Source organism: Phocoena phocoena, chromosome 15 (assembly GCF_963924675.1).
Source record: "Phocoena phocoena chromosome 15, mPhoPho1.1, whole genome shotgun sequence".
Taxonomy (NCBI): Eukaryota; Metazoa; Chordata; class Mammalia; order Artiodactyla; family Phocoenidae; genus Phocoena; species Phocoena phocoena.
This window is the reverse complement of record NC_089233.1, coordinates 74,424,066-74,449,138: the sequence shown is the minus strand read 5'-3', so window position 1 is coordinate 74,449,138 and position 25,073 is coordinate 74,424,066. Positions and strand designations below refer to the sequence as shown.

Below are 25,073 nucleotides of genomic sequence, written 5' to 3'. Positions count from 1 at the left end.
TAGCATTTGTTTTACTTGCCAAGTCTGTTGTCTACTCACTGGTGGAGCCAGACTCAAACTATATTTATCTGGGGGGATATATTATCTAGTTTGGTAAATTATTCTTTTGAAGGTATGAAAGGTAAATGCTTAGCATATACACACTAAATCTAGACCATTTTCAGTCACTAGTCAAGAATTAGGGTGGGAGAGGGGGACAGAACATGTACCAGGCCCATGAGTAGATCAATTCCACCCCGCCAATAAGTTCAAAAGGTTAAGAAACACAGATCAGTAACTGTACAGCTTACATTTTTACATCTTAAATTACAACCCATCTAGTTTGAAGAATATATGGAATTGGTAAAATCCATATTCAAATGGGAAATAATATAGCACAAGAGTCTCCCAGTATCTCTGACTACAAGAACAGTCTATTAATATTGGGCCCCTTCTAAATTCTGATTCCTTACAATTAAAGATTATCATCTACACAGTTGAGTAGAAAAGAAATTAGGACCACAATATATAACTGCCCTACCCCTGGGCAACCTGTACTCTTATCCAATAGTGAGGTGCATACATGTATTTCTGTGTGTGTGTGCACATTTTTCTTTCTACATCTTTGTTGGAGTATAATTGCTTCACAATACCGTGTTAGTTTCTGTTGCACAACAAAGCAAATCAGCCATATGCACACACATGTCCCCATATCCCTTCCCTCTTGAGCCTCCCTGCCACCCTCCCTATCCCATCCCTCTAGGTCATCGCAAAGCACCGGGCTGATCCTGTGCTATGCTGCTGCTTCTCACCAGCCAACTATTTTACATTCTGTAGTGTATATACGTCGATGTTACTCTCACTTTGCCCCAGCTTTGCCCTCCCACCCCATGTCATCAAGTCCATTCTCTATATCTACCTCTTTATTCCTGCCCTGCAACTAGGTTCATCAGTATTTTTTTTTCAAGATTCTATATATATGCATTGGCATACGGTATTTGTTTTTCTTTCTGACTTACTTCACTCTGTATGACAGACTCTAAGTCCATCCACCTCACTACAAATAACTCAATTTCATTTCTTTTTATGGTTGAGTAACATTCCATTGTATATATATACCACATCTTCTTTATCCACTCATCTGTCGATGGACATTTAGGCTGGTTCCATGTCCTGGCTATTGTAAATGGTGCTGCAATGAACACTGTGGTGCATGTCTCTTTCTGAATTATGGTTTCCTCAGGGTATATGCCCAGTACTGGGATTGCTGGGTCATGTGGTAGTTCTATTTTTAGTTTTTTAAGGAACCTCCATACTGTTTTCCATAGTGGTTGTATCAATTTACATTCCCACCAACAGCGTAGGAGGGTTCCCTTTTCACCACACCCTTTCCAGCATTTGTTTCTAGCTCTTTTGATAATGGCCATTCTGACCAGTGTGAGGCGATACCTCATTGTAGTTTTAATTTGCATTGCTAATGAAGAGATGTCCCCCAACTGACTGTTAAACTGGAGATACACCTCAACCATACTTCCAGGTGAACTGGACTGTCTAGATCCTTGAGTCATTTTTACAATTATTTTCCTTGTATAAAATATTTCTACTTAAAAGTTCTATGCTATACTACTTAAATATATTAATATGACAATGCACACTTTAAGATTACATTTAAGCGACATATTTTATACAACTACTTTAATACAGAATAATAGCAATTTACAATAAATTCAATGCTCTCAAAATACGCTACCTATTTCTATATTATTTGGAAAAGTCGTAAGCAGATTCATGATAAATCAGATTTAAAATGAACAAGAATCTTATAGCAATTGGATAACATTTCTCTATAAATACTATAGGGCTTTCTACATAAAACAATCATGCTGTGGTACAGGTTTAAGCTTAGACATGCACAGAATACAATAAACTGCTAGAAAATGAACATGCTTTCACTCTAAAAACAACAAAGAATTATATCCGCCAGCTCAAAAGCCATGAAAATGATGATATGTGGCTTAGCAGCATTAACTAGCTTTCCCTTTGGTTATTCACAGTTAAGACAGGATGGGAAATCTTGATTATGTACAACAAACTAGCCAGATGGACAAAGATACAGGAAGTACTCCCTGTCCAAAAGGAAGAGACATCAATCAACAATGCTAGTGTCCATCAGGTGAGCAAGAAGTTATTGGGGGGGGGCGGGGAGACCCTAAGAAAAGCCATGCCATGCCATGCCAAAATGGGGAGGAGATAAGTTACCCAGTAAATCTCAAATGGCCTGAAGACCAACTAAAATATTTTATTTTCCTAAATTAATAAGGGAGAGGGAAGAGGACAGATAACTTTTGTGGCAGTACAGTACTGGGCATATCACATATTCTGTATAATTTCTCACGACCCTCCAAAGTATGTATTACTCTCATTTTACAGATAAAGAAGTATCTAGATCACACACAGATACTAGATACCAGAGCTGGGATTATAATATTTTCAGACTTTATAATCAACAAAATATGTACCAAATGTTCCTTGGGCATTTTATCCACCCCCCCCCAAAAAAAATAAACCACTTATACTGTTGAGTCACACCATTTCCAACCAATTAACCAGAAAATGTCTCAGCTCATCAGTAAGGACATTGAGAAGTTGTTCCATGCAGTGTTTAGGGGCATGCAGTATTAGGGTCAGAGGCAAGGAGACGCTCCAGCTCAGCAGGTACTAATGCTGCTATTCCCCTCAAGCTCCTAAAAACCAACCATTACTCTACAGATCACCAGATAAATGGCCCTCTGAGGTGGTCTACTATTAACCATGACCTTTATTTCCAACTGAAACCAACAGTTAGTGGCTTACATGGCAAGAAGGAAACTTAGATCAGAAAAACATTAACTATACCCAAAATAATATGTCAAATATTTTCATTCTTGGGTTTTCTAAGATTAAATGCTGGAGCCAAGAACTTCTGAATATCCCACCAGTAATTCAGTTTATTAATCAGGCTTGTTTGCCTGATTTATACAAGGTATGATTAAATACGCCAATTAGGGAGTATTTCTGGGTGTCTCCTGAGAATCCCAGTAACTTAAGGAAATTTTCATACAACTGTGGATTTGAACTGATTTACCGAAAACTGCTTGAAGCATTATGTAAAAGCAGAGGCTGATCAAAGCCAATTAGAAAAAAAATTACCCTCGGGAAAGATTTATGAGACATCCATACATAAACGAACTACCCAAAATACAAGTTGCAAATTGATGCTCTTACTCAAAAGACAATTTTAGTATATAGTCATCACCAGTTAGGCTTAATCCTACAAGATTATATTTTCCAAAATATAAAATGAGAGGTTTATTTCAATCTTCTGTGCAGCTCCAAGAGAACCAGCACCATGGAGCAAAGAAAGGACACAAAATAGAACCTGTGTGTGTTTAGGGGACAAGAGGAGGCAGGGGAAGAAAAGTCAATAAACATGGAGCCACTATGGACATTTCCTCACCAACCAGATGACTCTTCCAGTGAGTATCTCCTACCTTTATGTTTTAATTCAACCCTGGTATAAAGGATAAGAACTGAAAGGAGACAAGATGGGGGGGTAGTTTCATATAAAAGCTAACTTGCAATATCCTTTTGTTGTGTTGTTGATAACCTGTCATGTTTAGTAGGATAAAGTATGAACCACCCAATGCAATCCATTTTTAAAATTTAATTCCATTTCCGTTCAAACATTTGCATGCCCAGACCATTTGAGGACCAGGAAAGAGGGATAAATGACACCACACATTGCTAGAACTCTCAGGCAAGCAGAAGAGAGGAACATACAATTATAACAACATTATTTGGTAAGTGTTAAAATGAAGGCACAGCTGATAGGAAACCTACCAGCATACAGTTTTTTGAAAACAGAGAAAATGCATATAAACAGTATCTACAATAAACTACCTTGGTGTAGACATATGCCAGAAAACAGTGTAAATCTCAGGTCCTGGTCATTCTTTTCCTCTATCTTTAGTTAATAATGTCTGCAAATTTGGAAAAGGGCTAGCAGGGAGCAATAAAATATCTTATTTTTAATACATAAGTTGAGCTGAGAAGCATCCAAACGTGAATTAACAGCTAGTTCATCCACAAGGTTTCATTCTCCCTTCTCCTGTTGTATGTCTTGCCTTTTCATTCTCAATCAACAGGATGACCCCAAAGCCCCTTTACATTTATGCTCCGGTTTAAGCCTGATGACACTGAACTCAAACACAAACTCCCCAGAGGTTCTAGTACCAGAACTGGGCATACCAATTAGCCAAGGCAAGTGTTAGCTCCAACTGGAAGCTTGTTGCCAAGAGACTTCTCAACCTCTACGTGAGCAACAGAGTTGAAGTTCACAAATACACACTGTGCAGAGGGAGTTAATAAGCAAGCCAATTCCACTGAAATCAAATTACCCTCTCCTGACAGCATACTAACTAGCTGGGTAATTCTTTAGCTGTTTTAAAGGTTACAGTGACTCTTACAATGTAACACACTGAATCTCTCTCATTCACAGGAACAGACCTAAACCCCAAGCTCATAAACCACATTTTGGCTTCATTCCTGAACAACATACTATCTAGTTGTACTTCTTCCTCACCACCACCTCCACTACCCAAGTGGCTTGTGCTAAAAGAGATTTTGACAAAAGATATGGAAACATTTCCTATTTGTATGTAACCTTAAGTCATTTATTTCTTTTTAGATCTCCCCTTCATCCCTCTTTTATCTAGAATACTAGAATACCTAGTCATCCTTCAAGATCAAACTCAGCTGTCACCTCTGGTGAGACCATTCCCAACTCTCCAATTAGAAAAAGTTATCCCTTCTTTATCCTAATGCATTTTCCATAGTTTATTACAACATTTTACACACTACACTCTATTCTTGGACACTTTTCTGTTTCTACTTTCTACGCTATAAGCTCTAAACCATAATAAAAACTTGTAAGAGACTTTTATTACAAACTCCTTCCTCTCTCTTTTCACTCCTACTACCACCATTCCCCTTGTTCCTTTTTCCAACTCCAGTTCTCCTTCTCCTTCCCATCCCACTAGATGTACCTCTGACCAACTACAATATTCCTAAAATATAGAGAAGATTGGGGGGAAGGGGCTAAATACCTTGTAGAACAGTTCTGCTTCCTTCTGACATGTCATTTTTCACTTGGATATTCCCATTCCAAAAAATATGGTGGCTTCAAGGTATCTATCAAAATAAAACTCAAGGGTTTTGAATCCTTCACGGCTGATGTACTATGATACAATAAAAAAGACAACAGGGGGGCTTTGTTAGACTCAAACTTATCACCTATAAAAAGCTTATCACCTGTAAAAACTGGGGATAATCACATCTCACATATTCTTATGCTTATTGTGAGAATGAAAAGCAATACAAAGCAAGCAACTGGAACAGGGAATAATGGTGATCCCTGAGGTACACGATACCAAGAACAAAGATGTATGTTCACAGCAACATCAATCTTGCTCTCATTTGAAAAACAAATAGTTACAAATATACCATACAGCAACAAATTAAAAAGCTTCAGACAAATCAATTAGCCAGAACTATTCAGGCTATCTTCAGCGTACAGATAGCTGACTGGAATTTAAAACATTTTCCCACTGGAACAGTGTGGTAAGTGGCAGTTAGTAGCTAACATAAAGCCATGAAAATAGAATAAAACTATTGTCACAGATGTCTGTGTCCTTAAGATAAACAGGTATAATTACAGAATAAGTTGGCACCTTTTAGAAGATTCTGAAGAGGTTATCCAAGTACTTTCAAATGTGCTAGGTAAAGCAAACAGTGCTGGTTCTTTTTTATATCTTATTTTATTTCTGGATTTGTGGTTTAATTTTTCTTGGACAGACGTAAATATCTCTACATCAAAAGTATTATTTACACCTAAGGTTGTCCCTTGGCACATAATGAAAACATAAGAAGGAGAGGGAGGGAGGGAGGGAGGGAGGGAGGAAAGAGAAAGTGTTCAACCCCCTTGAGGTAAGTGGTAAAGCTCTGGATTAAGATAAGCAGTGGGGAGTTAGAGGAGTATGTGCACAGAGCAGAAATAAAATCTGATATAAATTTAATTAATAAGCAATAAAGATACAAACAAGAGATGATCACAGCATGTGCCCCATTCTCTCCTAATCCACTATTTCTATCTGCCTCGGAGAAAAAAGTAATTTTAAGAAATGTTAAAACTAAAGAGCTGATGCCATTAGCCACCTGGTAACCAAATGACTGAGAGCTGCAGAGCTGCTCTAGCAAGGAGCACTAACCAAGTAATGAATGATACAGGGAACGGTAGCCATGGGTCAACTACAAGACAGGTATTCCTAAAACGGAGTGCCTGCAGAGTAAAAAGCTTAAAATAACAAGACACCTCCCCTACAGTACTGAAGTTAGCCCTGTCCACCAATATCAAAAGCATAAAGAAGCTACGCTCACGTCTCAAAAACTGACATTGTGGAAATATAAAGCTGATGAAGCACTTTGAATTAATTTTCCAAAGAAAAGGTACTGAAGGTGGAAAATGAGAGAAAAAGATATATCAAAGGAAAAACACATCTTAGCTAGATTTCCTTCTCTAAAACAAAGAGGCTGAGGCAGATGGTCTCTTATGCCAGCAACACGGCATGGCAAGTCTGACTCATAAGGCTTCCTGAATGGGTCACCGTGCAGACTGCAGGTTAGTCTGTGCTCAGTCCTCGATGTTTCCATTGTCTATTTTTTTTCCTGACCTCACAGCTTGTTACCCTTCAGTAATTATAATTCCACTCCTAGCCTAAGTAACCTTAAATTCAAAAGAATCCTTTTTTAAAAATAATGCTTCCATATCCCTAGAAGTTATATGTCTGATGACAGAAGCTCTCTCTTCAAATGAATCTCCAAAAGTCATTACTGACTTCAGGATGACAATAATACAAATAGCGAATGAGAGCATATATATCAAAGTCCATAAAGAAAATAAGAATGAACTCCTGGGCTTCCCTGGTGGTGCAGTGGTTGAGAGTCCGCCTGCTGATGCAGGGGACGCAGGTTCGTGCCCAGCGGAGCGGCTGGGCCCGTGAGCCATGGCCGCTGAGCCTGCGTGTCCAGAGCCTGTGCTCCACAACGGGAGAGGCCACAACAGTGAGAGGCCCACGTACCAAAAAAAAAAAAAGAATGCACTCCTATCATTTACCTGTTGGAGGGTGGTGTAGCACTTGTAGCAAGGTTGAAAAGTATCAAAGTCTAAATTTAACTTCAACTGCCTCCCTATTCCCCTCCAAAATATAGCTACTATACTACGTGGAGCTAAAAATCTGGTAATGATTGTTCAAGGGAAGAAATTTGCAGCAAGCGAGACTATGAACTACTGAGGAACAGGATGAAAAGATCATCACGCAAATAATCTAAAATAAAACATAGCGTGTTTTTTTTTTTCTTTCTGTTCAAAGGTCAGTTCCATGACTCATGACTTTAAAGAGCTTCTCTGTGTACTTCACAAACCTGCCTATGCGTGTGGAGTAAATAAAGCTGGGGGCACCTCATTATCGTGAGAGAACACTTGAGGTAAAAATTTAATTATGAACTCTTACAAAAACCATTCATACAACTAAACTGGTTAAAACCAAAACCCAGGGAATGTAAACTGATACAGCCACTATGGAGAAGAGTATGGAGGTTCCTTAAAAAACTAAAAATAGAACTACCATATGACACAGCAATCCCACTACTGGGCATATACCCAGAGAAAACCATAACTCAGAAAGACACATGCACCCCAATGTTCATTGCAGCACTATTTACAATAGCCAGGTCATGGAAGCAACCTAAAAGTCCATCGACAGATGAATGGATGAAGAAGATGTGGTACATACAATGGAATATTACTCCGCCATAAAAAGGAACGGGATTGGGTCATTTTCAGAGACATGGATGGACCCAGAGACTGTCATACAGAGTGAAGTAAGTCAGAAAGAGAAAAACAAATATCGTATATTAACCCATATACGTGGAATCTAGAAAAATGGTACAGATGAACTGGTTTGCAAGGCAAAAGCAGAGACACAGATGCAGAGAACAAACGTATGTACACCAAGGGGGGAAGGGGGGGAGAAGAACTGGGAGATTCGGATTGACATATATACACTAATATGTATAAAATAGATACCTAATGAGAACCTGCTGTATAGCACAGGGAACTCCACTGTACAGTAGAAACTAACACAACATTGTAAAACAACTAAAAAAACAAAGTAATATAACTAGCTGCCCTCCCCCGGAAAAAACAAAAACAAAAACAAAAACCCACTTCAGCAAATGTCTTGAGAGTAGTCACAAAGTAATAGGGATGTAATATACTACTATGGTTAACACTGCTATATGATATACAGGGAAGTTGTTAAAAGAGTGAATCCGAAGAGTTCTCATCACAAGGAGGAAATGTTTTTTTCCTTTCTTCTTTCTTTTCTTTTTATTGTATCTATATGAGATGATGGATGTTAGCTGAAACTATAGTGGAGATCCCTTCACAATATACGGAAATCAACCCCCTTAAACTTTTTCAGTGACATATGTCAATTAGTTCTCAATAAAACTGTGGAGGGGGGAAAGTTTTTTTGTTGTTTTTTTTTGGTTAGTCACTCTTAGGCAGCCTGGGTGATGTCCACACAGACAAAGGAGATCTCATTCCCTACACCAATACACCTGGAATGAACTGTTGATCAAAAGAGTGAAGTTTTTTGTTGTTGTTGTTTGCTTGTTTTTTGTTTGTTTTGGGGTTTTGTTAGTTTGTGTGTGTGTGTGTGTGTGTGTGTGTGTGTGTGTGTTGCCTTCAACAAGCTGTTGACCCACTGCCAGGAATCAACAAACTAGTACATGTAGAATCACAAATTGTATTTTGTGCTATAAAAGGTCTCCACTGAAAATTAATGGCTGATCTGTAATTTTTTTTTTTTTTTTTTTTTTGCGGTACGCGGGCCTCTCACTGTCGTGGCCTCTCCCATTGCGGAGCACAGGCTCCGGACGCACAGGCTCAGCGGCCACGGCTCACGGGCCCAGCCGTTCCGCAGCATGCGGGATCTTCCCGGACCGGGGCACGAACCCGTGTGCCCTGCATCGGCAGGCGGACTCTCAACCACTGCGCCACCAGGGAAGCCCCTGATCTGTAATTTAAAAGCAGGAACAACCGAGTACCAGACATAGCACACCATGTCATATAGCTACTCAAAGTCCTAACCTCCTACAGTCAATCTGGTTCTTACTACCAAAAGAGATGGTTTAAGTCAAAGGCTGCTACAGTCCCAACCAAATTCACTAGGTCAGTAGTTCTCAACCTTTTTGATATCAGGATTTCTTTATCTTTTAAAAACTAGGAACCCTAAAAAGCTTTGGTTATGTGGGTTATTATCTATCAATATTTACTGTATTAGAAATTAAAACTTAGAACATTTGACATATTAATTCATTTAAAAATAAGTCCATTATATGTTAACATAAACAATTTTATGAAATATAACCTGAAACAAAACAATTCCATGAGAGGTGGCATTGTTTCACATTTTTACAAACCTTACGTCTGACTTTAATAGAAGACAGATGGATCCTCTTACCTACGACACCATTCAATCTGCTGCAATACTTCATATTGATTGAAACACATGAAGAAAATTCAGCCTCATAGATACACATACTTGTAAAAGGAAGGAGTATTTCAATAGCCTTTAACAATTAATTATAAATAATTTTCCTTGATATCGTGCTAAAACGACAAGTGGTACTTTCAGTTTTTATTTGAAAATACTTTCAAACTTACAAAAAGTTGCAAAAAACATAACAGTAGAAGGCATACCCTAAATACCCTTTACTCAGGTTTGGTTACTGTATTAATTTCCTGTGATTACTGTAACAAATTACCAATAACAAGATATTCTCTCAAGTTCTGGAGGCTCAATGTCCAAAATGAAGGTGCCGACAGGGCCATACTCTTTCTGAAGGCTCCAGGGGAGAACTGCTCCACCCTCTCCTAGCTTCTGGCGTTGCCAGCAACCCCTGGCATTCAAGGACAAGCGGTATTTTCTTAAAGATCGGCTGCAAAGTGAAATCTGAAACCCTACCAATGAACTTTCATACTATTACATTAAAATACACAAATTTACACTCTGAAAAAAATCTTTAACCCATGCATGATTTTGTAACATCAAACATTGTCATTTGGATAATACTAGTTCACTGATTAAGCAGATTTTCAAATACTGATACATTATACAATATCAAAAACTCCAGGAACTTCTCTGGTGGCGCAGTGGTTAAGATTCCGCCTGCCAATGCAGGGGACACAGGTCCGAGCCCTGTTCCAGGAAGATCCCACATGCTGCGGAGCAACTAAGCCCGTGCGCCGCAACTATTGAGCCTGTGCTCTAGAGGCTGCGAGCCACAACTACTGAGCCTGTGCACAGCTACTGAAGACCGTGCACCTACAGCCTGTGCTCTGCAACAAGAGAAGCCACCACAATGAGAAGTCTGCGCACGGCAACAAAGAGTAGCCCCTGCCCGCCACAACTAGAGGTAGTCCGCGTGCAGCAATGAAGACCCAACACAGCCAAAAATAAATAAATATATCACCGCCCATCTCATTCATAAAGTCTTTAAGTACTGAGAAGCTGTCACACTCATGGTGACAGATTCAAAATTAACATGATAATTTTTACTTGAAAACTCCAATTTTATCACTGTCAACAAATACTCTTGGATGTCTTTCTTGAAGTGATAGGTTTACCTTGCTCAATTTCAAGAAACTTTCTGCCAAATACCCAAGTTCCAATAACCACAGTTTGTTAGTCATTCTTTCAAGTAAAAATGATATTCCATGAAAAAAGCGGCCTGTTCAGTACACAAGCCAACCACACAAGTGCTTTTGCCCAAGACAACCATCATACTTTGGTAGGCAGAAGTGTTTTCTGCATATTTTCCATTCTCACTAGACAGAATGTTAAAAATACAGTACTCAAAGGTCAAGATTTAATGAAATGAGCAAATTTTGCTCCTTCATCAAGGACAATCCTAATTGAGAAACGAGTGGGGTTTTGTGGGGGGTTTTGTTTTTGTTTTTTTCCTTTAAGTCTGACTGCAGGGCAGTGAAGAATGCAATGACTACTAGTACAGTCTGGTAGTCCCACTGCCTTGATTCATGCTAAGACACCAGCAGTTTTATGCATCACTGCTTTTGTACCATCAGTGCAAACATCAACAGGATGAAAACAGAAAATATATTATTTCGGAAATAATTTTAACTCTGTGGACTCCATAAAAGGTTCTCAGGGACTCTCTCAAGGGTTCACAAACCACACTGAGAACCACTGTCTTAGATTAAGGTAGGGGCTGAGGGTTTGAAATTGGTATGGTTTCGCCCAGATCCTCTACATACTCATTTAATAAATACTTCAGTATCTACTATATGCAGGCCTAAATAAATAAGCCATGTTGTGAGATCAAAAGAACAAAGGACTTCCTGATAAGATGACTTAGTGGACTATTGCTTTCAACCAACCACACTCTCCCCCCCTTGCTCTAAACATAATAATGACAAAATATGTATTTTTTTTAATCTTGAAAGACACAGCCATGCTCAAACATAACAAATACGGTCTACGGAGCAAGACACAGAGCAAGCATATGGCAATGAGTTGACTCTATGAACCTACTGAACTCTAGCATTAGAAACTAGCAAAGACACTCAGGAAATCAAATCACGTGCAACGTAACAGAATCAAAAGCAAGGCTCATAGGTAGAAACCAAACAAAAAACTTCTGAGAGAGACGAAAAAAAGCTCTGTCAATAGCTATCTAGATACCTGATTATATCAAACTGTTACCTGTAGTTGTGGAAGAAAAAGCAAAGGGTTACATAGTTGGTCCCCAACTTACAAAGGTTCAACTTACAATCTTTCAACTTTACAACAGTGCAAAAGCGATATGCATTCGGTCAAACCCTACTTCGAATTCTGAATTTTGATCTTTTCCCAGCTAGCGATATGCAGTATAATACTCTCTCATAATACTGGCAGTGGCAGTTGCAGGCCATTTCAACTTACAATGGGTTCACTGGGATGTAACCCCCATCGTAAATCAAAGAAAATCTGTACATACAAAACCTGGGTGACACATAGCTCTGATATTGCATAGTACCTCAGAACAGAATCCTGAACGTAGACTGAAGGTATGGTGGATATGGTTTGTGAAGGCAACAAAAATAAGCTAGGATTGCCTGGGGCAGGGAGAGGGGGACACAGGAAAGGCACCAAAAAAAGAAAATTTCCCACTCAAGATGCAAATTGTAAACTAAAATTCCCAAGTGGATTTAAAACCTGAACTAAGAAAGATGGCCAAGAAATGCATCGATTCCAAAAGATGAATTCGCCACCCAATAAAATGAAATCTTGAAATAAGTTTAAAATAAATGTTTACAGGACTTCCCTGGTGGCACAGTGGTTAAGTATCTGCCTGCCAATGCAGGGAACACGGGTTCGAGCCCTGGTCCAGGAAGATCCCACATGCCGCGGAGCAACTAAGCCCGTGCACCACAACTACTGAGCCTACGCTCTAGAGCCCACGAGCCACAACTACTGAGCCTGCGTGCTGCAACTACTGAAGCCCACATGCCTAGAGAGCCCATGCTCTGCAACGAGAAGCCCACACACTGCAACAAAGAGTAGCCCCTGCTCACCACAACTAGAGAAAGCCCGTGCACAGCAAGGAAGACCCAAAGCAGCCAAAAATTAATTAATTTAAAAATAGAGATTATTTTTAAAAATAAATAAACGTTTACAATCCTTAATGAGATAAAGAATCAACAGCCATGAAAACATACATATAAAGAAATAGAATGTGAAAAGAATGAGTTATAAAACTTCATAAATTATTAAGTACAAAAAAAGATGGTATTGCCCATTATCTGAGCACCAAATATCTGAACTCTGAATAGATTTGGTTAGCATGGGATACTTAAACCCATATCCAAAACAAAACTCAATAGATGGGATTAATTCCTAGACTGGACACAACACACACACACAAAAAAAAACCACACACACACAATCAGTGAACTGGAAAATAAAACTGATGAAGCCAACCAGAATGCAGCACAGTGAAGTAAAAGGGGGATATGCCATCACCTTTACAAGGTTGCTGAAAGAATCTAAAAAACCACACACCGAAAAAAAAAAAAAAACTCAGTAGTGGGCAAATGGTAGACTCGAAAAATGGCTCCCTCAAGAATCTTATGATTTACAGACAGAAACAAAGTTATTTTAAAAAGAGAATTTTTAAAATAACTATGTCTACAACCCAAATAAAATCAGGAAACAATGTGTTTTCCAACTCCAATATCAGATGAATAAACTTAAGAAAATCTAAACCTTGGGACCTAAAAGGAGATTAAAGAGATGTCTTTTGAGAAGCACTGAATTCTCAAAGATGCTAAGATCTACAAATACAGTTTTGGTAGTGGTCTTAAGCTGTTCTTACGTAAACATTTCAAATATTTTCCTTAAACTTCTCTGATATTGTACATTTCTCTGTCAAAAGAATCTGTAGAAACAGTATCTTTTACTATAAAGGACACTTGGGTCACAAGTGCTTAAGGACAATTTCTTCTTTGAAAAAATCACGTTAAAATTGATAATTCCTCTGCAATTTTTTAAGATATAAAGACACTGGCAATTTAACTAGCCTAAATTTAAAATTCCATTCACTATTCATCATTCTTAATAAAATGGCTTCCTTTTCAACTGCCAAAAGGAAAATGGAAAGGGATGGAACTCGGGCTTCTTATACTTCAAATGGAATCGGGAGTTATTTAAGTAATGAAACGTCTACAATTTACATGATACCTTCACACCACAAAACAGGCTTATCAAAAGCCGAAGTAAAAACTCTCATACACACAAAAAAATTAAATTTCAACTTACTTCCCAGGGCCTAGGAATCAAAGGCCTTATACTACTAAATCATGTCTGGAAATGAAAAGACAGTAGATTACAGCTGTGCATGGCCAATTTATCTTCTGAAGTCAAAGCATGTCTCCTGTTACCTTGCAGCAAGTCACTGTGATCTGCATATCAATATACCGAAGGGTTGCAGAATCTGAAACCTATTCCAACCATAAAAGGTGTTATTTTAATTGACAAACTTGCCAACACATTAGGAACTCTGCAGCTCTATACTCGTATTTTTTTAATTATTATCACGATCTCATTTTAAAGAAAACTTTAAAAGGTTAAGAACCAAGACTAAAAATTATTCAATTCCAATTCTGTTTATGGTCATCCTCCAGTAAAATAAAATAACTAGCTCTATAAAAATCTTTTTAAACAGGAGAACAATATGCTAGCAGTTGATGTAGAAAAAAATTAATTTCTGTAATTCAGTTTTCTACATTAGAGCCGAATTTTAGAGTAGGGGAATGAAACAAACGACAAATCACGCATTATGTAACAAGAGTCCTACCTGGAATACATTAGGTACATGTACATTTTTACTTGTAATGATTGTTCAACTATGCAAGATAAAATTCTATGGAAGTGAATTAAATAACCTACACTTCTGATCTTTAGATGATTGTGGACTCACATCATATAAGCTTAATATATGAAGCTCATTAAAGAATGATATATGATGGAAAATATACTTAAATCTTAGGAACATATGTGGAACATGTGTGCACATGCAAAGCTTTCAAAGTCACTTTAAAATGTGAAAATGAGTAAGCCTGTTATCCTTGATAAATGTCAGCTGTCATGCACTCATGTCCAATACATTCTATTTTTCACAAAGCAGAGTACCAGAAAAGGCAATTCTGAATCCACCAGCTGCACGTAATGGTTATACATAGAAAATTCTATTCAAGGTCAGAAGTTTAGAGGTTTTCAATATCAACTTCAAAATAATGCAGGCTTTATATGTTAAATATTACACAGATTCCAAAACATATTCTTTTTAAAACAGTTTTTGAAAAGAAAGAGTCATAAGAAAGTAATTACTCTAAGAGTTTGGCTCATGAGAGATAGGGCCATTTATAACAGTGATATAAAGAGGATTATTTGTATTTTTGGATCGTTGAGCTGATATTTAGGCCAATTATATTTCTTAACTAAGTTACAAAATTAAGTACTACAAGAGCTACATTATTACCAATCTGATGAGTTTTTATGTCTGTATTTTCCAAGTCTAATAAAACTGTCCTTTTAACGAACCATGACTATGAACAATTACTACAACCTTATGTCCATCCATTTTTACCAAGAGCGGGGGAAAAAACAGTGATTAGATTAGTACAGCAGTTTAGATAGCTTGTTGTTCGTGCCAAAGACGGATGTTACAACTTTAACAGTTTTCTCTACATATCCTGAGAGCTTCATCCTTAAAAGCAAACCAGCTTAACCATCAGTTTTTTACTTTAATAACAGAACAAAACTATCAATAGGAATTTTCTTTTAAAAGCATCTCTGTATAGCATGTGACCTATGCTAAAAAAAATATTATCTTCTAAAAGTATGCTGTTTCACCAACATTCAAACTATTTAAGCTTTCAAAATTATAAATGCACTGACATTCTCCTATATATCATCATAAAACTAGTGACCTCCACATTCTAAATATATCACTAGTAATCAATCTTCTTTACATAGAAGGAATCTCTTAAAAGTTTAAAACCTAAAAAGAAAATAAAAAAGGAGTGAGGGACTAAGTGTGGTCAGATTATCTCAAGTAAAATAACTTTGGCTTTTCCACTTAAAACCAAAGCACTTCATTAGCCCAAGACAGCAGATCCACCAAAATTATGGCTTTCTTAGTAATTTTTAATTGCTCTTATAAGCTTGAGAGCAAAAATTGATCTCTGGGTGTATTGCTGTAAAATATCCATAAGTAACTCACAAATATGTAATGTACAAATAGAAAAGTGTAGATGGGTCTGGGTATAATTTTGAATTCTTTTTTTAAAGAATAAAGTCTTTTTGATATAATCTTTCTTGACAAATGAAGAAGATATGGTGCTGGAATTAACATTAACCCTATAATTACAGGTTGACTACTTACTCTAACAAAGACTGGATAAGGTTTTCAAAAAATTGAGGTGAGTTTAATTAACATGTTATTGTTGAAACTCAGAAAAGTTTGAGGTAGACAGCACACCTTCTGAGGTCAGTGTCATGAGAAAAGTAATCGTATTTTCCCATAAAATTCCTTTATGGCATCATAGAACTCTTAGTATTCCTCAATACATCAGCTACATTCTTTAACAGCTTCATTAAGATATAATTCACATATCGTATACTTAAGGTATACAATTCAATGGCTTTTAGTACATCCAGAGTCATACAATTGTCACCACAATCAATTTTAGAACATTTTAATTATTGTGAAAAGAAACCCAATATCCCTTAGCTGTCACTCCCCTAAGCCTCCCATTCCCCCACCTTACAAAACCTCTTTCGCATCCCCACCCTAGGCAACCACTAATCTACTGTACTTTGTCTCTACGGATTTACCTATTCTGGACAGTTCATGCAAGTGGAATCATACAACTTCTAGTCCTTTGTGACTGGCTTAGCCGAAAAGTTCATCCATGTTGTAGCATATCAGTACTTCATTTCTTTTTATTTCTGAATAATACTTCATCGTATAGATATACTTTATTCATCCATTCATCACTTGATGGACATTTAGGTTGTTTCCAACCTATGAATATACATACTGTTATTATGAACAGTTAGTACAAGTTTTTATGTGGCCACCTATATTCTTAAATGAGAAACCATGAGCACTAATGAAAACAACTTTTGATGACGTATACAAAGAAGCCTCCAAAGATTGCTGGTCAACAGGAAAAAGGCCAGGTTCTTAAATTTTTTTTTAAGTGGAAGCAGTTGTACAATTTTTAACTATGATTAATATGCTAAGGGCTCAAATGGTAAAAGTGAACAACATACAAGAACAGATGGGTAATGTAAGCAGAGATGGAAACTCTAAAAAAGCAAATGGGAGTATTAGAAACCAAAATCCCTAACAGAAATGAAGAGTCCTTTTGATGGACAGAGTGGTGGTGGGATTGGTGGAGGTGGATCAATGAGCTTCAACACACACACACACACACACATGCACACGCACGCACACACATACACACACGTATACACACAGCACATACACATACACATTCTCTCTCTCTCTCCCTCTCTGTCTTTCTCTCTTCCAAAACTGAAATACAAACAGGAAAAAGGAAAAGAACGGAATATCCAGGAACAGTAGAACAATTACAAAATAATATACACACAAGGGGATTACCATTTATATGAAATTCAAGAAAAGGCAAACTGTAGTGACTTAAAGCAGCCCAATGGCCACCAGCTACCAGTAGAGGGGACAGATTGTAGAGGGGCACAAAGGAACTTTAGGGGGTAGAAGTGTTTTCTATCATAATTGTGATAATGGTTACATTTGTCAAAACTCATCAAATTGTAAATTTAAAGTTGGTGAATTTTATTGTATGTAAACTACACTTTCATAAAGTTGTTTAAAAATTAAGTACTTAAAAAGTTAGGTTAAGGAAAATCACAGTGCATACTGCAAATTCTGTGATAAACAATAAATGACTAGTATGAGATAAATTAGCTTATAAAACATAGGGCTATTTCAGCAAGAAAATTTACTGTTTTCTAAAGAAGTTCCACATGAAAAGTAAATTTATTACATCAGCAGTTAAAAATCAAGTTTATGTTTAAAAACTTTACAGCAATAACAATTCTCTATGCAACAAGAGACCTACACAAAAATGTTCATTGATATATCATTCATACATTAAAAGCCAGAGGAAACTAATGTTCAATCCCAAATTTAAAAAATAAATTCTAATAAAGCCATACAAAAGAACACAATATAGTAGTAGCAAAAATAAATAAATCATACACAACATGGTAGAACCTTACAAGCAACCAAAAGTAAAAAAGCAAGTACATTACATTCGTTATATTTTTGTAAAGCTACAAAACAAGAAAAACTAAACATCGTTCAGGAACACACACGTGTGGTTTCTCAAACGTTTTTAAAAAGCAACCACAATTAAAGATAACTGTGACTTCTGGGATAGAAGCAGGATGAGTTCATGAAGAAATACACAGGGAGTTGATACACCTAACAACCTTCCAGTTCTTAAGTTCAAGTAGCAAGTTCACCGTTGTTTTTCAAAGTATACTTCAGGGACTTCCCTGGTGGTCCAGTGGTTAAGAATGTGCCTTCCAATGCAGGGGATGGGGGTTCAATCCCCGGTCAGGGAGCTAAGATCCCACAGGCCGCAGGGCAACTAAGCCCGCGCGCTCTGGAGCCTGCACGCAGCAACTAGAACAGAGAAAACCCACACACCACAACTAGAGAGAAGCCTGCATGCCACAACGAAAGATCCCACGTGCTGCAACTAAGACCCAACACAGCCATTAAAATAAAATAAAATAAAAATAAAATAAATAGAAAAACATTTTAAGTGGCACCCGATCCGATGTCCTCAAATTTCAGGGAAAAACATAAATATAAAAGTAAAAACTGAGTCTCTCTACTTTTCATGTCAATAATATTAACTGCATAGGTTTAATAAACATCTGTCAACCTATTTATCACGATAACTGGACAATCAAGTCCATATCATGAATGTCATAACTGAGATTAATTCTCATTTAATCAGGCATGACAAGCCCATCATTAACAAGCAAAGACTTCACACTTTATAAGTCAATTATGGGCCTGGTACCTATTCTTGGCTTATAGGGACTAGCCTCAAAAGTAGGCCAGAGACTTAGTAAATCTGAGGAACCGGGAGAGGAGATGACTTCACTCATATTTATAGGACTGCAAGTGAAATCTAGTAGGGTTTGTTTGGACTGGTTTCCTAGTCTCAAGATACAAGAACAAATAAAAGAGACTTTAGAAATGCAATCCTATATTCCTCAGGAAAACTTCCAGAGAGAAATTAATCCTCTGGTCTCAGAAGTTGTTCAATAAAATACGCTCAGGGACTTCCCTGGCAGTCCAGTGGTTAAGACTCCACGCTTCCACTGCAGGGGGCACAGTGGGGAACTACTGATAAGATTCCCGCATGCTGTGGCCAAAAAAATAAATAAAATACATTCAAAGAAGCTTATATGGTTAATAAAGACATCTTTCTGTACCTTTTTGCAAAGGATGAAAAGAGGCTTTTTTTTTTTTAATGAACTCAAGAATCAACTGTGGGACTTCTATTTTAGACCAAGAGAGAATAATAGGATTCATCCCACCATGAACTGAACAAATTGTAAGAACAAACTATATTCAGATTACCAGAGAATAAGCAGTGAAAAACTGTGGTCCCTGAGATCAGGAAAACAATTGCGAGCTGGGGGGAGATGGACCAATATGACAACATGAGCCCTACCACCAGCCAGGCTTCCTACCAGGAAGCAACAATTTTTCCAGATCACAGCACAAGGATAAGGAACCCAAACAAAGTCCAGCAATCTTGCTGAATGGACAAGATAATAACCAGCATTCAGGATGGCCAAGCTGGATGTATTCTGCACGGCAGTTTCTCAGAGTGACTGACAAAACTGTAGGGACTAACAAACTGATCCTGAAATTTGTATCAAAAGAGTTAGATTACCCAGAGCAATCATGGCAAAGAAGAAGTTGTTGAAAGACTCACATTACCTACTTTCAAACCTTACTATAAAAGCTGCAGGAATCAGGACAATATATGTGGGCATAAGGACTGTTATACAAATCAATGGCCAGAATAAAGACCAGAAATAGATCCTGATTTTATATACATGTATACATCTGTGTGTGTGTGTGTATATATGTAAGTATGTATATATGTATGTATATGTTTGTGTATGTATTTATACACACACACACACACAGTTAGTTGATTAAGTTACCAAAAGCAATGCAATGGGAAAAGGAGAGTCTTTTCAATAGACAGCCATGGAACGGAATGTCAGTATTTTAAAAAACTGATCCTCAATCCTTTCTTCACACCATATGCAAAAATTAAATCAAAATGGATCACAGACCTAAATATAAAGCTAAAACTATAGAACTTCTACAAGAAAACAAAGCAGAAAAATCTTCATAACCTTACAATAGGCAAAGATCTCTTAGCACATTAAAAAAGGATTAATCCTAAGAGCAAAAAATTGATAAATCAAGAAAATGAAAAGGAAGACAAAGGCCAGAAGAAAATACTCTCAAAATATATCTGAAAAGGATTTGTATCCAGAACATTTTTTTTAACTCATACAATAAGAAAACCACCCAATTTTAAAAATGGGCAAAATGTGAACAGACACTTCATAAAAGAAGAGATATATGTGTAACTTGAACTCTCATATATTGCAGGTGGAATATAAAATGGTAAGCCACTTTAGAGAACAGTTTCAATTTCTTACAAAGATAAGCACACACTTAACAGAAGGCGCTGCAATTACACTCCTAGGTATTTAATCAAGAAGGAAAAAAAAAATCTGAAGACCTGTACTTTAATGTTCCTAGAAGCTTTATTCGTAGCAGCCAAAAATAGGAAACACAATGGAATACTACTCAGCAATAAAAAGAAAGAAACTTCTGACACAAAAATGTGGATCCATCTTAAAAAACACGCCGAGGGAAAGAACTTGTACAGCGTGACTGTGGGGAAACAGGCGCTCTCACATATTGATGGTGGGAACCCGTATGGTATAATCCTTATAGAGTGTAATCTGACAATATCTAACAAAAACTATAGATGCATTTACCCTTCAACCTAACAATCTCACTTCCAAGAATCTATCCTGAAGGTATACCCCCAACAATATGAAAATATATATTCATGAGGTTATTCGCTGCAGCATTATTTTAATCACAAAATACTGGAAACAACCAGGTAATATCCATACATATGAAACTGACTGAATAACCTACATGCACATAATGGAAACTATACATCTATGTAAAAAATAAATGAGACTGGGGCTGGGAAAAGAGGCAGTGAGGAATTGGTGTTTAATGGGCACAGTTCTCAGTGTAGGGAGATGAAAACATTCTGGAGATGGATGGTGGGGACAGCTGCAAACAGTGTGAGGGGACCTAATGCCCCTGAGCCGCACACTTAAAAGTGGTCAGAATGGTGAGTTTTATGTTATGTAAAGTTTACCATGGTTTTTAAAAATGAATGGGAAAGACCCCTTTGGCATGATATGGCATTATTTCCAGGAGATATCAGTAAATGAAAAGAGCAAAGTGCAAAAGAATATACATAGTATGCTACCTTTTGTGAAAACAAAAAGAAAAAATAAAACATATTATACATATATCTGCTTGTCATTACAAAAAGAAACACAGGGAAATACTTCAGCAAACACTGAAGATAGTTTCCTCCAAGAATGGGGAGAATGGGGTAGAAAGGATACAGAAGGGAATGTGTATCTTCTGTAAAATTTTGACTTAATGTGTTCATATTCTACATAATCAAAACATAACCAATCAGAATGGGAAGGAGCATTTTAAAACAAACTGAAACTCAAGCATACAAATAAATAAATCTCATTTCATTTCAAACAAATACCATAACTACATTATGCAGAAAGTAAGGGTGGGAAATAAAACTGGGGAAGGAACATAAAGTAGGAGGAGGGAGGACTAATTCAAGTAATTTAAGAATACAGGATTTTACACCTAAAACTAACACAACATTGTAAATCAACTCCAATAAAAAGTAAAAAAAGAAATACAAATATGCAAATCTTACAAAAAGGTGGGGGGGGGGGACTTCCCTGGTGGCACAGTGGTTAAGACTCCACACTCCCAATGCAGGAGACCTGGGTTTAATCCCTGCTTAGGGAACTAGATCCCACATGCATGTCGCAACTAAGAGTTCTCATGCCCCAACTAAGGAGCCCGCCTGCCGCGACTAAGACCTGGCACAACCAAATAAATAAATTAAATATAAATCAATCAATCAATAATTTAAAAAGAATACAGGATTTACTCTCAGTCTTGGGGAAGTGGAGAACTATATACAAATTCTTCACTCACTTTAAGTAAGTTTGTTTACTGTGAAATGGTCACAGTGAAATGGTCAAGTAATTCTGAAATTATTTTAGATGTATTATAGGATAGAGCAAAAGAGTAAATGTACTGACAATGTTGGGAACCAGAGCTCTCATGGCATAAAAACGAACATAAAGGGACTTCCCTGGTGGTGCAGTGGTTAAGAATCCACCTGCCAAAGCAGGGGACATGGGTTCAATTCCTGGTCTGGGAAGATCCCACATGCCACGGAGCAACTAAGCCCACACCCTACAACTACTGAGCCTGCATTCTAGAGCCCGCGAGCCAAAACTACTGAGCCTGTGCTCTACAGCCCACAAGCCACAACTACTGAGCCCGTGCACCACAACTACTGAAGCCCATGCACCCAAGAGTCCATGCTCCTCAACAAGAGAAACCACCACAATGAGAAGCCTGCGCGCCGCAACGAAGAGTAGCCCCCACTCGCTGCAACTACAGAAAGCCCACACACAGCAACAAAGACCCAATGCAGCCAAAAATAAATAAAAAATTTTTTTAAAAAAGGACTTAAAGGGCTTCCCTGGTGGCGCAGTGGTTGGGAGTCCGCCTGCCGATGCAGGGGACACGGGTTCATGCCCTGGTCCGGGAAGATCCCATGTGCTGCGGAGCGGCTGGGCCCGTGAGCCACGGCTGCTGAGCCTGTGCATCCGGAGCCTGTGCTCCACAACAGGGGAGGCCACAGCAGTGAGAGGCCCGCGTACCACAAAAAAAAAAAAAAAAAAAAAAAAGGACATAAAAATATGAAATGAGAGGTGCAAAGAAAGAACCCTGTAGCTGTGGAGTGAAACTGGACATACTGACATAAACTCATGATTTCTAAACTACATATATTCATGTTGCTATGAATAAGTATATTTATGTATGTATGTGTATAGACATTCATATATTTTCTAGCTGTGTCACTGTAAGGGTCAAGAAGAGAAGACAACCCAGAAGCAACAAGGACACCTACCCTCCACCACACAGGGATCTTGGTCTCTAATACTATTCTCCACAAGGACACAGGAGCGTCATTAAAAGAGCTCCACTGGGAATGAAACAAGAAAATGACCATTTTGGAACCATTATGGTAAAAAAATCAGATCAGACAAGAATCATCAATGAATGCTAAATCTAGGGCAAATTGTGACGAGAATTGTGGTACCAGCATTGTCTCCCCCACAGACTGCTTACTGCTTGCCAAAGAAGGAAAAAAAACTATACAGTGGAGAAATCTGGCAACACCTTGGCCAAGTGATCAAAATTAACATCCCAATGAGGGACAGAATACACCATGTGCCTCCAGAAGTTGTGCATCTTTCTCGGAGGATCACATCACCTATGCAGTATTCCAGCCAAGAACGCATAACCACATTCTAATTGCAAGAAAACTTCAGACAAACAGAAAATGAAGAAGATTCTAATAAGGGAGGGGAAGGGGTTGTGTTCTTCAAAAATGTCAACGTCATAAAAGACAAAAGCTGTGGAAATATACCAGGAAAAGGGAGGCTGAAGCAGAAGCGGAGCGGCTGGGCCCGTGAGCCATGGCCGCAGAGCCTGTGTGTCTGGAGCCTGTGCTCCGCAACGGGGGAGGCCACAACAGTGAGAGGCCCGTGTACTGCAAAATAAAACAATAATGTTACCAGCAAAAAGAAATTTAACTAGCTAAGAAAAGCATAACCACTTTCTTAGCTATCAGACAATTTTTCTATTCTCATTTTTCCTATTCTGATGCAATAATAAAAGTCAGGAGAGGAGTTAGATGAAATGTTGTACACCAGCACAAGCAATCCGGTGAAACTGGTCTTCACAAGGTGAAATAGTCAAAATGGGTGGGGCTGATTCAGATTTTGACTATGTGCCATTAAAATATTCACACCTAAGGAAACAGTGGGCAGGTGATAGTGTCTCATATTAAACCATAATATACAGTTCCGACCCTTCCCCCAAAATTTATGTTTGTATATAGAATACACATATATATTCACTTATTCCAAGTGCCTTCATTCAACTAATAGTATTATTAAAGAGGAAAGCATGACACATAAAATAAGCTTAAGATTAAACCATAAATCAAGAAGAGGGCAGTACCTTCAGAGGCTGACGTCAAAAAATCACAAAAGATCCAAAGTAAAACTGAATTACCTGGCTAACCAGTCAGATGATGTTCAAGTAGGAGTTTATTTTTATTGGTCTCTGACTCCACTGTTCAGCAAGTATTTTGATCCTGAGGACAAAAAAAAAAAAAAAAAAAAAAAGGGTGTTGATTTTTATTGCCCTTTCTTTATGTAAGTACTATTATTAGTCACACAAAAAATAACTTTTCCCACCTTTCCCTTCCCTGGACATAAGAAACAAACAATAACAACAAAAAGCTATCAAGTATAAGGCCTCTTCCTGGGAATTTGAGCTCGATGCCTTATTTTGCCATATATTACTACTTCTGCTAAAAAAAAATTTTTTTAATAAAAAAAATAAAAATCAGGCAGGGCATACACAATACAGTCTGTCACAGTTTGTAAACATGGATAACACAAAGTGGAGATAAAGGAGATCACCTTCAAGTCCTGAAAAGTGATGAAACCAGCTGGGTAATTTGAACTTGGGACGTTCCCACCAGTCCAAAAGTAATGTTCAACAAATTAACAATCTAAAATAATATAGGACTTCCCTGGTGGCACAGTGGTTAAGAATCTGCCTGCCAATGCAGGGGACATGGATTCGAGCCCCTGGTCTGGGAATATCCCACATGCCGCGAAGCAACTAAGCCCGTGCACCACAACTACTGAAGTCCGCGCACCTAGAGCCCGTGCTCCACAACAAGAGAAGCCACCACAATGAGAGGCCCGTGCATCACAACGAAGAGTAGCCCCTGATCACCGCAACTAGAGAAAGCCCGCACGCAGCAATGAAGACCCAATACAGCCATTAATTAATTAATCGATTAACTGATTAATCGATTAATTAAATATAAA

General features: G+C 37.9%; 1 protein-coding gene across 1 annotated transcript in view; it reads right to left on the bottom strand.

Annotated features, from left to right (window-relative positions):
* Nucleotides 1-24,326, bottom strand: part of NCOA3 (nuclear receptor coactivator 3) — a 55,603-nt gene extending 31,277 nt beyond the window's left edge. Inside the window, exon 1 of the mRNA XM_065893612.1 lies at nt 24,244-24,326. The gene's annotated coding sequence lies outside the window, so the exon portion shown is untranslated. The remainder of the gene's footprint in view (nt 1-24,243) is intronic.
* Between the last annotated feature and the right edge of the window lie 747 nt (nt 24,327-25,073).